We start from the raw sequence: 18,033 nt of genomic DNA, 5'->3' as shown, positions 1-18,033 counted from the left end.
GTCTTTACCCCGCCCTTGCTGGAGAGGGGTTATTCTAGAATAAGATTCTCTTGTCAAAGTTATGTGAGTTGACAGACGAAGTCTCTCACCTTTGTCTATTTCGGTAGATATCGCCGAAGAAGTGTTTTGTTTGAAAGATTAACGAAACAATCTTTGGGTAGCCTGAAAGAGGTAGGCCTTTCCTGCTTAAACAAATGTTTTGGCGGACAAAGTAAGGGTAACCTTGAAATCATATTTTATGCCTGGGGGCATGCAAACCTTTTGGAGTGCAAGCAAGGGGCGGCTATTTATTTTTTAAATTTTTAGGACCTCTAACCCTTTAAACTCGTAGGATTAGTCGTTTCCGAACTTGCATAAAGAAAGGATGCAGGGCATAGCTTTGGTAAGGCGCAAGCTCCATAAAAAATGGAATCTTACATGAGACATTCTTATCATATGACTAGATAATCGAGCAGTTTTAGTACACAGTTCATGCTCGTTAAAAAATAAACGCAAGATTCAAGCAGTTTTAGCACACAGTTCATGCTCGTTAAAAAATAAACGCAAGATCCGAGCAGTTTTAGCACATAGTTCATGCTCGTTAAAAAATAAACATAAGATCGAGCAAATGTTTCCACCAGTGTTTAAGCTCGTTAAAAAATGAACTATCCCGGTAAATAACCACTGTGAATGTAATATCATCAGCCATTAAAGCCTTGGTCGTGTTTGCACCGTCACCTCCACTTTTCATTTGGCCGATCGTTCACCTCCATATGATTGTTTACCCATTTTGAGGAACAGCTGCGAAGAGTGATTTCACCTAGCCATCCTTGTGACACTGCCGTGATTGGAAAATTCCAACCTGTACTTGGAATCAGCTGCTAACCCTGTTTATCACTCGTTCCCCAAAAGATGAGTCTTCTTTAAGCTCTTTTCATCTGACTCGTAAAATATGAAAAGATTGCCGAGTTTTGGCCTTCCAGCTCATTAAAGCGACCGGAAGAGCTATCCCTCCTCTAGATTTTAATATTTTTGGACCTGAGGGATTATTGCACAAAAAGATCGAGCGCTTGTTTTATTCGGCTCGTTAAAACTATCGAAAACTCATCCCTTCTGTATTGTTTTATACTTTTTCGGACTTAAGGGATTAGATGACGAAAAAGGAATTTTGGAGTTAACTTTATGTACCTTTTCAGACTCTCTAAAAATGAAAAGGACCGAGTTATCCTTGTCGTTAGACTCGTTAAAATCATTAAATAGCGACAAACTTGTCTTTAGATGAGAACGAGTTTCACTATCGCTAGGCTCATTAAAACATAGCGATGGGCTTGCCCGAAGGGCAGGTTATAGAACAAGCATATGTTATCCTCCTCAAGCTTGACAAAAATAAAGAGGTACTGGTCAGCAATGACTGGGGAAAAATTGGGAGAAACTAAAGAAAACTTTGATGGTAGCAAGTCGCTCTTGAACATGACACTTTTCCTCCGTACCACAATCGGGTTGGGTTGTTTCATTCACCGGTCACATCCATGGTCTCGCCATACCATCCATATTTGGGGTAATGCTACCGATCCATCGCATCAGTGTCGCCACATGTTCAAGAGAAGTCGTTCAGAAAAGTCAACCGTGTCCCATCCACTGCCATACATTATCCTTCATCCTTTCATGACCGCCACCCTGAATCATATGTCACAGATCATTTTCACCTCCATTAAAATCATTAGCTCCGTTCCGTGTCACTGATGTGGGATTCATTAAGGCCCTCCTTTAACGGATCGCTTCTTGTCGACATCAGCTCATTATCCAAGAAGTTGATCTAGGAACAACCCCTTCAGTACTTTGAAGCTTGCATGCCTCAATGGCAAGTTTCTCACTTCCGGTGACAGGTATACATCAATGACCTTCGACCGAAAGATTTTGCGTGGTGTTCGATGCCAAGTCCTTTATTCACACCACGTGAATTGTACTGCAGTACCTTGAGGGTCATTATCATTATCGGTGACTCCTCTCGTGCTTGTTAACGGTTTACATCATTGACCGGTAATCAAGCGATGTCTTTCCATATTCGACTTCAGAACATTTATCACATGGATCGACTTGTACTTAGAGTGAAGATCGAACGAGTTTGAAGACCCCGGATCTAGTTTCGTCCATCCGGGCTGCGATATATATTCAGGAAAGATAAAGACATTGACATGTACATCATTGCAGTAGATAATCATCCTACTCAAAGGATGATAATTTCATCAAAATTATCAGTCTACCATAAGACGATTGTCTGTTCTATCTACAGAAAAATGAATTTATAAAGCTGAGCATGGGAATGCCCGCCTCAGCTAGATCATGAAAGCAGTATGAAAAATAATGTATTGTATTGTATCTTATTACAGGTCTCCTCCCAGCATTGGATGAACTTCGGATCCCCCTAATAAAGCATTTCACCCGATAAACAGCCTCATACTTTAGGGGGCAACTGTTATAGAAATTTTTGTGCCTTACAACATTGAGCATGAAATGTCCATAATCTAAGGGATCCAAATTCCCCAAACATGTTGTTCCTACCCCTAGAGGAACAAGGCTAACAAACCACAACAATTCATAGAAGTTCTCCACCAGAAACTGCTAAAAAACAAGCCAATTCAGGATCATTTCAGTGGCTACACTAACTGTTTGCGCTGAATGTCAAAGCCAACACTGGCTACCTGCGTTGAATGTCAAAGGGAACACTGAATACCTGTGCTGAACGAGAGTGGACATGTGGCAAGCTCATTTCTCAAGGTGTCAAGACCCAAGAAGCTTCCAAAATGACACTTGCCTCAGGGAATTCGACTGGTGATGAGTAAGAGGTTCCAAATCTCCAAGTGGAATCAAGAACTGACAGAGGGAGAGGACACTAGTCAGATCTCAAGCTGACTCATCCTCTCTCCAAACATCTATATATGGATCTCTCCTCCATGAGATCAAGGGGCTGGAATTTTATTATTGCAAAGAATTGTTGTTGGTTTGAGATTGGAATCATTGGGTGCTTAATGCTTTGAAGGGGGTGAAGATAGGAATTCCATTTGCTAGGAAGGAGATGCTGGATTTGAGCCCTCTGGGTTGTATCTCTTCGTGAACCTTGTTATTCATCAATAAAGCTATCTTGGTTTCTCCTATATGCTGATGTATTCTTGATGTATGATTGCATTAGCATGCTTAGTTTATTTCTAATCCTGAACTAGTTATGAATATGAATCCATGTCTTGTGTAGTGTTCTCTTCTTGTGATCTTGCAGAAACCTCTTAAAGCTGGGCGAGCGAGAAGGCAAGTAGCTGGGAACTCTCCAAGAGAAGAGAAGCTGGATCGAGGGACAAACGGAAGACACCGGTTAGTCCATCCATCTCTCTCTTCATTCTTAATTCATAAAGGAAGAATACTAGAATAGTTGTCTCTGTTTGTTGCTAAGGCACTGTCACACCTTAGGTGGATAGGATCGTCTTGCATAAGCATTTTTCCCCACAACACAAGTCTAGCAACAAGTGCAAAAGTTTCTTCAAATTCTATACCTTCTTGTTGAGAATACCCTTTACAAACAAGTCTGACCTTGTTTCTAATAACTTCTCCATTTTCATTCAGCTTGTTTTTTAATATCCATTTGGTTCCTGTGACATCCTTATCATTAGGTCTAGGAACCAATTCCCAAGTATTATTCTTTTCAATCTTCTCAAGTTCTTCATTCATTGCCTTGACGCAACATTCATCTTTGCATGCTTCATTTACATTTTGCAGTTCGATGGAGGAAAGCAATGCTAGGTAGCTTGAAGCTTCTGTAATAGTTCTTCTTGTCTGCACACCTGCCTCTTTTTGCCCCAAAATTTGAGTCTCTGGATGATTCTTCTGAACATACCTAGATGGAGTCTTTTCTTCTACCCTTATCTATTCTTCTAGTGCCTCATTGGTTTCTTCTTCAGAATTAGTCTAATTTGATGTGGAAGGATAGTCCTCATCTTCTTCACAATCTTCGGTTTTTACTTGCTTTGGATTTTTGCCTGCTTCATCAACCACAACATCCATACTTTCAACAATTTTCCCTAGTATTTTATTATAACACTTATATCCTTTACTTCGGGAAGAGTAACCAAGGAGAATGCCTTCATCTGCTCTAGGTTCAAACTTGCCAGGTTTTTTATCAGTCTTTTTGATGTAACATTTGCTTCCAAAAACTTTGAAGTATTTTACAGTAGGAGTCTTACCATACCAAATTTCATGTGGAGTTTGAGTGTTGTATACCTGGACGTTTGTTTTGTTGAGAATAGTGACAACAGCAAATGCAGCTTCACCCCAGAAGGTTGCAGGAGTTCCAGACTCATCTAGCATAGCATGAGCCATTTGTTGAACAGTTATGTTCATCCTTTCTACCACTCCATTTTGCTAAGGAGTTCTTGTGGTAGAGAATTTCCTTCTTATTCCATGTTCTTCACAGAATTCAAATAATTTATCCGAGGTAAATTCCCCTCCTCAATCAGACCTGAGGCATTTGATTTTGTGATCTGATTCATTTTCAACCAAGGCTTTGAAGGCTTTGAACTTTTTGAAAGCTTCGTCTTTATGCTTTAGAAGTCCTATCCAACACATTCTAGAAAAGTCATCAATGAACAATATAAAGTATTCTTCTCCATGAGGTGACTTTTTCCTAGATGGACCACATAAATCAGTGTGAACAAGTTCAAGAGGCTTACTAGCTGATCCTTCCTTCTTAGGGAAATGTGCTCTGGTTTTCTTACCAAATTGACATGATTTGCATATTGTATTCTCTGGAATGTTGATATCAGGAAGATCACAAACAACCCGGTATCTGCATGCTTTTCTTATTTGAGAGAAACTTAGATGCCCCAATCTTCTGTGCTATAACCAGTGTTCATTGTTTCTGCTTAGGTAGGACTATTGTTGTCCCCCCTTGAGTATGTACAGGTTGATGTTTTGAGGCTTCTGCGCTCAGTGCTTTGTGTGTTGTTTTCTTCCGGAGTTCTCGCATCCATGATTTTATTGAATCGACGTTTCGAGCCCTCCACCGTGGCTCATCATCAGGATAGATCAGTAATTGTGTAGGATAGATCTCCTAGGACTTGAAAAGGGATGCATAGGGACAAGCTGACTTTGCCAGACTTGTTTTGTATTGATGCTGGAAAATGTAGGAATCTCTGCATCTTTTGAGGAATGTGAGATCTGCCTTGTTCTTGGTTATCATAGATCTTAGATGTTCGAATAGCCAAACCTTATGTAATTTCTCCCCTCCATACAAGTTGTTTGGAGTTCTTACACCTTTGATCACTGTTTCTCCTATATCAAGCTCACGAACAACACATCCATTTGATCGAAGTACTACCTCATTTCCTTGATCACACATTTGATTGACACTCAATAGATTATGCTTTAGACCATCTACATACATAACATTCCTAGCTTTAACTTTTTATTTTAAGAGAACGGAGCCTTTACCTTTTATGACTGCAGGACTGTCATTACCAAATGAGACCTTCTTTTCTTTTTCTAAGGCATTATATGTCTGAAGTTTTTCTTTATCACCTGTCATGTGTTTCGAGCATCCACTGTCGATGTACCACTGATTTTCTTATCCTTCTGCATACAAGGCTCTACCACATATTTATGTTTGTGATTCTTTCTTTCTCCATGTTTGGGGACCCAATGAAGTTTGCTCCTTCTGAGATGTTTTCCAAAATTTACTCCTGCATTCAGAATCTTCATGACCGAAGTTGTTACAGATAGAGCATTCTATTTCATTTTCAAGAGCAGAAAAGTTATTGTAGGTCCTTTTCATGATCCCAGTCACATTCCTTTGATTTCATGCTTCTCTAGTCATGATGGTCTTGTAAGCAACACATTGAGCAGCTTTGTGTCCAAAGTTATGACATGAAAAACATTGGCCATTAAAGAAATTCCTGCGATTATCAAATCTACTGACCTGATGATTGTAGTTTCCATTGACATTCATTCTTGAAGCAAATTGAGACTGATTTACTGTAGAAATTTTGAATAATATGACACTTATTCATAGAGATTATCCCGATTATACACTATTGCGGAATACATGCATAATACATAACCTCCTCTACGTTGATCATCAATTTTGCGGAATTAAAAACAATGAAACGTCAATCGCATGCGCACATTAACACAGTATGTAACCTAAGGAAAGCATACAGCTGAAAAATCCACACTATCTGTATATTATAATGATTGAGAACATGTAACAATACATAGTACAATACTCCTCACAAGTACTCAGTACTATCTCCACCTGTTACACACAAACTAGCTCAGATCTGATGCCTCAAATCTTCTCCACTGTTTTCCTGCCTCCACTGCGCAATCCTGCAAGAGAATAATTGATGAATGGCTGAAGAAAACTCGTATTTCCTTGGATAAACCACACAGTCCTCATTGGCATTACTCAATCCATTGATTGTGCAAGATCTCATGCACAACTATAGTCACAACTGATAGCAATCTCAACCTCTAACACCTATCTCCACTGAACTGTCCATGCATTGAGTTAACTGATGTATTATTTAGTTGCTTTATGAGTTAATAATTAGTGAATTAATTAACAATTAATTCACATCACTCATCACTAGTGTATTATGCAGTTAGACTAAATACAACTAGTTTAACCAAGTCAAACTGAACACAACTCCATCAACTCCACAATCAACTCCACCAAACTCAACGACATGAGTTCTAACTGAAGTCCTACATGAAATAGCTCAACTGACCCGCAAGAAAAGTGTATTTCCTTCTGACAGCTCCATGTGCCACATCTACAGCTCTAACTAAAGTGCTCCAAGAGGATAAGATAATGTTTATAGTCCAAATATTATTATGAGCTAATAATATTCAACTGTTCCATTTTTAGCCTGGCGGTCTAAAAATAGAAACCGCCCATATGTCTAAAAATAGAGGTCCATCTATTTTTACCAACATGACCAATCATCCACAAATAACATCCTGCAACTCATAGACCATGATCCATATTTCTAAAAATAGACATAGTCTAAAAATATACTTTGCGCCAAAAATAGCCTACGGGCCCACTTAGTGAAGGCGACTTATTTCCACTAAGCTCCATCATCTTTTTGCATTCTCAACACTCCCTCTCAACAAGATATGGATTATTAGCAACGGATATCCTGCCTCGGTGGTATTCAAATTTGCTCCTGGTGAGCGCCTTCGTCAAGATATCAGCATCCTGATCCTCCGTTGGAATGTATGAAAGTAACATGATTCTCCGTTGCACACAATCTCTGATATGATGATACCTAATGTCAATGTTCTTGGATCTATCATGAAATACTAGATTAGCTGAGAGTTTAATGCAACTCTGGTTATCACAATAAATCACTGTAGGCTCCAAGTATGAATTGAACAACCCAACTAGGATCTTCCTCATCCATATAGCCTCGCATGCAGCCAAACTTGCTGCCATATACTCGGCCTCTGCTGAACTGAGTGCCATGGATCTTTGCTTCCTGCTGTACCAAGAAACTGTTGTTGACCCGATACTGAAGACCCCTCCAGATGTGCTCTTTATGTCTGTTGGGCTCCCTACCCAATCTGCATCCGTGAAGCCACATAGCTTCACCTCATCCTCCTATCTGTACCACAATCCATATCCCAATGTGCCTCTAAGATAATGCAATACATGCTTGCCTGCCTTCCAGAAGAGCTTGGTTGGCTTAACCATAGCTTGTGAAAGTTGGTTAACAGCATAGCATATATCGGGTCGCGTATTGACCAGATACATAAGAGACCCCACCAACTGTCGATAAACAGTGGCATCCACTACTTCTGCTGAAGTAGCATCCTCCTTCCTCCAACCTCCAGGAAGAGGAGTATCAACAAGCTTGCAGCCATGCATTTTGAACTTCTCCAATATCTCCCGAGCATACTTACCCTGAGAAACAAATAGCCCATCACTGCACTGCCAGATTTCCAATCCCAGGAAATAATGAAGGAGGCCCAAGTCCTTCATCTCAAACTCCTTAGCAAGATCATCCTTGCATGAAAGTATCAATAGCTCATCACTTGTTAGAATAAAATCATCTACATAAAGTACAATGATAAGCAACTTACCCTCCACCACAATCTGGTATAGGTCAGGATTCGCCTCACTTTTGGAGAATCCAATTCCGGTGAAATAACTGTCAATCTATGTGTACCAAGCACGTGGTGCTTGTTTCAACCCATACAACACTCTCTTGAGCCTGCACACATGCGACTCGCTACTAAAGATCTCGAAACCTTCGGGTTGTTCTATGTACACCTCCTCCTCAATGACTCCATTGAGGAACACAGTCTTCACATCCATCTGATGAATGTGCCACCCCATCTGCGCTGAGAGAGCAAGAATCATCTGTATGGAAGAATACCTTGCGACAGGTGCAAAGATCTCCTCATAATCGATCCCCTCTATCTATGAAAAACCTCGGGCAACAAATCTTGCCTTGTACTTCTCCACAATCCCATCAGCTTCCTGCTTAACTTTGTAGATCCATCTCGAACCCACCATTGATTTCCCTTCCGGTCTTGGGACAATCTCCCATGCACTGTTTCTGACAATCGAATCATACTCTTCCACCATGGCATCTACCCATGTGGGATCCTCCACAGCTTCCTCGAAAGAGGATGGCTCAATCACAACACATTTTCTCACAAGAGCCATGTATCTAGTGTACTGATCAGGTGACTGTCTCTGTCTACATTGAGCTATAGGTGGTCCTAAAACCTTCTCTGCATCTTGAGCCAGTCGCGCAGCTTCTGTCAAGCGCTTTCGCCCTCTGATGGTTGGCACTACATGAGTGGTCTCTTCCACTCCATGAACTTCATTGTGCGGCTGATCCACGTCTTGAAGCTCATCCTTAGGAACTAATAGCTCCTCATCTGCATGCAAGTGTGGCTCCCTCTCAAGCGAACACTTCATGGCTTTCTCCTCGTGAAATTTTATATCCCATCGCATAACAGTCTTGCCACTGTCTGGCAAATACACACAATAGTTGTGGGGTGTATCATTGTACCCCAAAAATATCCCAACCTCTGTGGTCGGCTCCAGTTTCTTCCTGGCATCCTTCATCACATGCATGTAAATGTTAGAAGCAAAAATCCTCAAATGAGAAATATCAGGCCTCTTACCAGAATAAGCCTCCTCAGGTGTACTCATACCAAGTATCTTATGAGGAAAACGGTTCTACACATATAAAACAGTATTGCATGCTTCCACCCACAAGTAAAGGGGTAGGCCCTGATCATGTAACATCACCCGTGTAGCACCCACTATCGTTCTATTCTTCCGCTCAGTAACCCTGTTCTGCTGTGGGTTATGGGGAGCTATGAGCTCTCTTCGAATCCCTTCTGCATTGCAGAAGTCCTTGAACTCTCCAGAGATGTATTCACCACCATTGTCACTCCTAAGAGCCTTTAGCTTCTTCCCTGACTCCTTCTCGACCAGTGATTTGAACTCACAGAACTTTGAGTATGTCTCGCTCTTCTTCTGCATGAAGAAGATCCAGCACTTTCGAGAGAAATCATCAACAAAGATCACATAATACCTGTGCTTTACTGTCGAAGCTACTGAGAAGGGTCCACACACGTCTGTGTGAATTCTCTTAAGGATCGTCATGGTATGACTATCCTTCTTATGAAAGATGGCTTTCACAAATTTTCCCAAAGTACACCCCTTGCACTAATCTGATTGCGCAAGAGTGCCTTTAGGAAACCCAATAGTGATCTACTGCAGTATCTTCAAGGCTCCATGGTGAAGGTGACCCAATCTCCTGTGCCACAGCTCGCCATCATCCCGGCTCACCATTCCTTTTGTCTTGCATGCCATTGTTGCGCAGCCATCTACATGCAACTAATAAAGGTTCCTGACTCGAACCCCTATCTTTCGGGTTTCTCCAGTTGTCTTACTGTGCAGGAAAGCCTTTCCCTTGCTGAAAACAACATCATATCCCTTGTCTTCTAACATCGCCACAGAGATAAGATTCTTCTTCAATCTTGGAACATGCACACTTCCTTCAATACGAATGGTTTACCAGACTCCCTCTCAAAGGAAATGGTACCGATACCAGTTGCACTGTATCTACCATCATCGCCCATCTCAATGTGCACTCCAAGATCTTTCTCCTCTAGATCAGAAAACAAATCTCGATCTCCTGTCATGTGAAAAGACGCACCACTATCCAATAACCATACCGATCCCACCACACTTGATACCAAGCATGTGATCAATGAAAAATCAAGCTCAAACTCTGAGGCTAAGGCCTCTCCTACTGCAGATCCAGCAGCTTGCTTATTTTTCTTCTTCTGCGGACAATTTTTTGGCATAGTGTCCGTGCTGGTGATAGTGAAAGCACTTCACCTTGGACATGTCTTGCTTCTTGCCTTTTGCACTAGAATTAGAAGCTTTCTTGTTCTTCCCCTTCTTTTCTTTGGCAGCCAAAGCGCAATTTTCCTCATCAGTTGCCTTTGATGAAGATCCGTCCCTGGTATTTCGCCTGATCTCCTCCTGCACAAGATCTGACCAAAGTGTCTCCCATCATGGTAGTTTCTCCTGACCATTGACAGAGTCCTGATAGGAATGCCAACTCTTCAGAAGACCAAGTAGAGCCAAGCTCAACAAGTCCTCATCATCGACAGTCACCCCCAGACTTCCCAGCTCATCCCTGCACTGAGTGAACTTTGTGAGATACTTGGGCATATTGTCTCCTTTCTCACACTTAATGTTTCTGAGTTTATCCTTGAGTGCCAGCTTCCTCTGATCGATCTTGCTTTGGAATAGATCTGTCAATGCTTTCCATGTCAAGTATGGAGAAGCCTTTCCATGCAAGCTGGACACAATGTGATCCTTGACGCCCTCCAACAGATACCTTCGACACTTTGTTGTCTTCTTTTGCCAAGCATCAACTTGCGCAGTATCAATAGGCTTTGGGACCTCAGCCTCTATGAACTCCTTCAGCCCATTAACATCTAACACCACCTCCATCCTGTCTTTCCATGCAATATAATTCGGGCTGCCTTCAAGAGCATACTCCAATCGCAATCTGTTGAAAGACATTGCAACTTTGACACCAAGAAAACACTGTTGCAAATTCGAATTCCACCAGCTCAAAACTCAACCACTTATGATCTAAAATTCGTGAGAACAAAGTATTTCTCATACAGCGATTGACTGTATGGGCTTTTATTGGATATCTCACCTTCCAAAGGAAGGATGAATCCAGAGGCTACCTGGCCCGATTACAGACTCTGCCTGAAGAAATAAAATGTAAACACTTTCTGAATAATAGATCTCATGATCAACTGCTTTGATACCATGTAGAAATTTTGAATAATATGAAACTTATTCACAGAGATTATCCTGATTATACACTATTGCAAAATACATGCATAATACATAACCTCCTCTACGTTGATCATCAATTTTGCGGAATTAAAAACAATGAAACATCAATCGCATGCACACATTAACACAGTATGTAACCCGGGGAAATCATACAGCTGAAAACCCCACTATATCTGTATATTATAATGATTGAGAACATGTAACAATACATATTACAATACTCCTCACAAGTACTCAGTACTATCTCCACCTGTTACACACAAACTAGCTCAGATCTGATGCCTCAAATCTTCTCCACTATTTGCCTGCCTCCACTGTGCAATCCTGCAAGAGAATAATTGATGAATGGCTAGAGAAAAATCATATTTTCCTTGGCTGAACCACGCAATCCTCATTGGCATTACTCAATCCATTGATTGTGCAAGATCTCATGCACAACTATAGTCACAACTGATAGCAATCTCAACCTCTAACACATGTCTCCACTGAACTGTCCATGCACTGAGTTAACTGATGTATTCTTTAGTTGCTTTATGAGTTAATAATTAGTGAATTAGTTAACAATTAATTCACATCACTCATCACTAGTGTATTCTGCAGTTAGACAAATACAACTAGTTTAACCAAGTCAAACTGAACACAACTCCATCAACTCCACAATCAACTCCACCAAACTCAATCACATGAGTTCTAACTGAAGTCCTACATGGAATAGCTCAACTGACCCACAAGAAAAGCGTATTTCCTTCTGACAGCTACATGTGCCACATCTGTAGCTCAAACTGAACTGCTCCAAGAGGATAAGATTGTTCATAGTCCAAATATTATTATGAGCTAATAGTATTCGACTGTTCTATTTTTAGCCTGGCAGTCTAAAAATAGAAACCGCCCATATGTCTAAAAATAGAGGTCCATCTATTTTTACCAACATGACCAATCATCCACAAATAGCATCCTGAAACTCATAGACCATGATCCATATGTCTAAAAATAGACATAGTCTAAAAATATACTTTGCGCCAAAAATAGCCTGCGGGCCCACTTAGTGAAGGTGACTTCTTTCCACTAAGCTCCATCATCTTGTTGCATTCTCAACATTTACCTATTGTTGGTTATAGCTTTTTTTCATCCTTGAAGTAGATTGAACCTGATTTACCTGGTGATCTACTTTATGCCTTTGCTGACGATTGTCAACCTGTTCACTTCTCCTTGCTGCATCAAGATAGCTTTCGGAGGTTGATGGCTTCTGTGCTTGAGATGCTTCTTCAGTATATCCAAGACCTGTCTTTGTCAGAGGAGAACACTGCACTTTGATAATTTCATCTAAAGTTTCTGATCCTTTCGCAAATCTAAGATTGAGAGCTTTTGTTTTCTCAATATCTTTTCTTAGACCCACAATTTCACATTCTAACTTTTCATTGTGTTTTTCCCTTTCAGCAAGTTGGAATGTCAGAGTATCTATAATCATACTCTTTTCTTCTAAATAGATTTTAAGTTTAGAAATTTCTTCATAGAGACCATCTTCATCTAAAGCATCCAAGAAATCATCATCTTCAAAAGCCATCAAAAGTCTATAATCATTACCATATTCATCTTCATCACTATTTGATAAACCATCGCTATCTTCATGCGTATAGTAGCTCTTCTTACTTACATTCTATTTTCTATTCCATTTTTTCGGTTCCTTACCTTTATCAAGCTTATCTTTATGAGGACATTTGGCTGCATAATGACCAACTCTTCCACAAGCAAAGCATTTGAAAGGTAGTTTACCTCTTAATCTTCCAGAACCTTGTTGAAGGTTTTTGACAAAGTTTGCTTCTTCCTCTCCTTCTGAAATGTGTCCCGATTCATTGAGCTCTTCTCTTCCTGAAGCCTTGAATGCAGCTTCTCTCATATCTAATGGACCTCCTTTTCTCATTTCAACAGCAGTTAGGATTCCGTGCAGCTGTGTCATAGTCATACTTTGAAGATCCTACTTTTCTTCTATGGCAGAAACTTTTGATTCAAACTTAGAAGACAAGGATCTTAAAACCTTTTCAACTAAAGTAACTTCTTTTATCTCTTCACCCAAGTTTTTCATGCGATTAACAATCTCATCTATACGTAGGAAGTAATGAGCTATACTTTCATCATTGTGCATTTTGAGAGTTTCATATTGAATTATAAGAGATTGTAGTTTTGCACGTTTTACCTGATTGTCTCCTTCATAGCTTAGAACGATCTTGTCCCATATTTCTTTGGTGATTTTGAGCTGCATAACCTTGACAAATTCTGATTGTGACAGACTCCCCAATAGTGTATTGACAGCCTTGGCATTTGTTTCATACTACTTTTTACCTGCAGTATCTGTAGGAATTGCTGATGGAAATGTATATCCTCCTTCCACGATTCCAAAATGTTCCAAGTGATTGAAGATAGGTTGTGGTTCTTACCTTCCAATAGATGAAGTTGCTCCCATCAAATATTGGTGGTCTAATGGATCCCTCTCTTTCTTAGCTGCCCATGATGATAGATCTTCCTTCAAGTGATCAAGCTTCTTCTGAAGGACCTGCTCTGATACCAATTGTTGGAAATAATACTGAAAGAGGGGGTGAATCAATATTAGCAATTTAACAATATTTCATTTCAATAAACAGATTTATATACATGACTTCTGTTAATGAAACTTGCGTGTATACACAACTGTGTTTATAGCAAGCAACGTATACCTTGCAAACTTATAATTTAGTTAATTGATCTTTAATCTATGTATCAGAACCATATAACCAATAATCAGGTGTAGTAAACAGAACAGGAAATCACACACATGAACACAAGATATAAGGTGGAAACCCAATGTGGGTGAAAACCACCTGTTGTAATTGTCTCTATCTTTCTTTAATAAGAAACTTCTTTTTACAAATTTTGTACTAGTGCAGCCTTATACCAGTACGCAGGCTTCTACCTGCAGAAGGCTACAACCTTCTCTCGTTCTCTAGCATTTCCTGGAAGGGAGCTACAACCCCCTTAGCTCTTGTACTAGCTGATGTGTTTGCTAGTACATAGGTGCTAACCTACAGAAGGCTACAACCTTCTCTTTTCTTCCAAGGACCACATTTCATAAATTTTCATACTGGATCCATCAATAACATCAATCAAACATCAAATATATCTGCATCAACCAATCTCCTTTGTACCAACCAAAACTAAATCAAACAATCACTTTTTTTAACGTTGTAACCAGAATACAGTAACAGTAACCAGAACCTAGAACACTGCAACAGCAAACAAAAGTAGCTAAAACATATTTTATGAGACGTATGCTACTTCAATGTGTCGAACCTGTGTTCATACGCTGTTATATGAAGGCAGACCTATGTATATGTTGTTTTGAAATGCTGAACCAACGTGTATATGCGCCTTTGCTATACTGAACCTGTGTACAGATCTGTAAAATATGATTTAACCTTTACAACTATTCAGACATCAGTTATACCTAGATCATCAGATTTACAGATTACAACATGCGCAAATTATAAAAGATCAAAACCACGCAAAGATACTTCTCTTGTCTTAAGATCTTAACCCATCAATAGAACTTATCCTTATTCAGCGCTCAGGTTCCTCCTTGATTCAGATCCAGCTATGCACCATAACCCAATGACCAGTATTCTAGATATTGCTCTTCATTATATATTCAATACTTGAGTGCCCTTGCCTAATGATCTCCTCCTCCTTTTATAGTCTAAGGCCTTACTCAATACCATGGTCCAAAACCACTTAGACACAATACCTTGGACCAATTACCTACGGTCAACACTTTAGACAAGATACCTCGGACCAATACCATGGGTCCAAATACCACGGACCAAAACCAAATTCTCCAACATGTACGCGCTTTTCCTTGCCTGAAAGTGGGTGTATACTCATATGCGCCTTTTCGTCGGCGAACCCACGTGTATATACGGCTTGGTCAAGGGGAACCTACATATATCTCTTTTTCCTTCATTCTGTGAGCCTGAAATGTGATCTGTCATCTGAGTGAGTTGCCATCAAAGACAACACCTGTGTCATAGCGTCAAACCTATGTCATAATGCCAACACTTCATTGACAAGTATTTTGTGTGGTTGACCCATAACCATGATGTTGGTTGTTGATGAAGTAGCATGTGCCTACATAGCCTGGGGTGGGAGGACACGTCTCCAAAAAAGCGAAGCTGAATGCAGCTATGATGAAACTGATGAATGTGAAGCAGGTGCCTACTAAAGTCGGGTGGGAGGGCACGTCTCCAAAGGGAACCCACTTCGATTGCTACTCCAGAATTAAAATGGACATAGCTCAATGAATATAACTCAGAATATTTATTATAACTTGTTTTTGGAAACAAAAGGACCATTTTTCATCTTCCCCTGTGTTGGAAATCCTTATCTAGACAATCTAGAATCTCAGGTTTGCATTGCAACTTTTCCGTCGTCACAAAAGTTGTGAAAAAATAGCTAATTTTAAATCAGCGATATCTCCCACATCCGAACTCCAATTCGACCCTTTTTTTTTTAAATTAAACAATTTTTCGAGAGGAGATCAAATATATGATAATTTTTCTTAAATTTTGTACCAAAACGGCAGAAAAAAGATAGGAGATCCACCATCCATGAATTGTTGTTAGAAACATTTCTGTAACATAGCTAATTTTAAATCAGTTATATCTCCCTCATCCAGACTCCGATTATGCCGATTTTTTTTTGAATTTGGGTATTTTTCGCAAGGAATCTAGATATGTTATTTTTTTTGGTAAATTTTGCACCAAAAATTTCAGATCTGGTCTACAAGCGCGCTGCCAAAAAACATTCTTGCAAAACAAATGAAAAAAGAAAAAAATTTCCCGCTTGGCCCAAGAAAATGCTCTGTGGAGGACGTAGCACATGCCTAAAATTTGTTTTAATATTGCTGCAAAATTTGAAACTGAAATATGCATCAAACCCTCATTCCCACGGAATCATCACCTGCTCTGATACCCTTGATCCGGATCTTGGGGGGAGGCCCCCAAGATCTAAAACATTGAAATGGATCTTGTGGGGGAGGCCCCCAAGATCTGGAGAATTACAATGCTAGAAAGAAAATGACAGAACACACAGTAAATAAAACCACAAAGAAACTTTTTATTAAAACTGATAATAACTATAAAGGCCACATTGTGGCAGACCATCTGTCCTTTTACAAAATATGACTTGTTACTTATAGTATTTTTTTAGTTACAATACCACCGATCAATTCCATGGGTGAATGAATACCATGGGTGGATGTCACAATACCATGAGTCAATTCCATGGGTGAATGAATACCATGGGTGGATGTCACAATACCATGGTTCAATTCTATGGGTGAATAAATACCATGGGTGGATGTCACAATGCCATGGGAAAATACCATGGGTGAATGAATACCATGGGTGGATGTCACTTACAATACCATGGGTGGATGCCACTTACAATACCATGGGTAAATTCCATGGGTGGATGAATATCATGGGTTTATGCCATTTTCCATTTGGATCAATCAACCATCTACAAGCTCTTGCAATTACAATTTCTTCTTCAATGCAAAACTAAGGCAAATATCATTTCCATTGATAGATCTCAGTAGAACAATAGTAAAACAAAAGAGTTTAGATTCCTGAGCATGTATGCATGTATGTTTCCACATTGTTTTCTACATGATTTATAATCCAATTTACATATTACAATTAGTAAAAATAAAATCATGGATATGCCAATATGATTTTCCTTCTAATCAAGGCTTAGCAACCAATAGTTTGTTATACAAGATCTAAATGATAAGATAGAATTCTGTTTTGGAGGATGAAAGCTAGCTATGCATAAGAAGCATTGATTTTCCTCATATAATTCAATGAGGTGACGTTGACCATATTTCTCATCCTTAAGTGCAAATATTCAAGTGTAACTTCCTATAGTGCAATTCTGGATTGCTGCCTTAAGTTTAGTTCCTTCTTTGAGTGCAAAATTCTCTTTTGATGCAGAAGTATCGGGTCTCTGTGAAAGAAATATTCACATATATCACCCTTAATGATTAGTAAACAAACAAGCACACATTCAACTACCTAATATTTATCATCAAAATAACTAAAACAACACCATTTGTAATGCTTTTACCTTGGATGGGAATTTGGTATAGTCCAAGCACAAGGAGGTCAAAATGACATGAAAAGAGTTCAACTGTAGGTTAAAATAGGGAAAAAAGTAGTATGAAAAGTGTATGAGCAGAGACAAAAATGGAGTCCAACAAAGGTGTTGAGGAACTTCTAACCTAATTCTATCCTTGGAAATTCAATATTTCATACACTTCAAAATTTTCCTGTGGTAAGGCTTCTTAAAAGGACTTTAAGCATTCTTCCATCTACTGGAATAAATATTTAAACATAATTGATTGAAAACAACAATGCAGAGTACCCCAGAGAAAATAATTTCTAACACTCTTCAAGCTTAACCTAGATTTGCAGAGATGACACTCAAATCATTCTGGCTTTAAATGTATGAGAGTCTCACAACAAATGAGTCACCCGTTACCTCCATTGTGCCTTTATAGTTCATACATAATGTGTGATAACCATCTTAAGCTAGCCTAGGTGATGATGTCATATTACGTTAGTAAGATG

Source organism: Pinus tabuliformis, chromosome 1_2, assembly GCF_031772625.1.
Source record: "Pinus tabuliformis cultivar Carrire ecotype Pingquan chromosome 1_2, CPIR1, whole genome shotgun sequence".
Taxonomy (NCBI): Eukaryota; Viridiplantae; Streptophyta; class Pinopsida; order Pinales; family Pinaceae; genus Pinus; species Pinus tabuliformis.
This window is presented reverse-complemented; position numbering follows the sequence as displayed.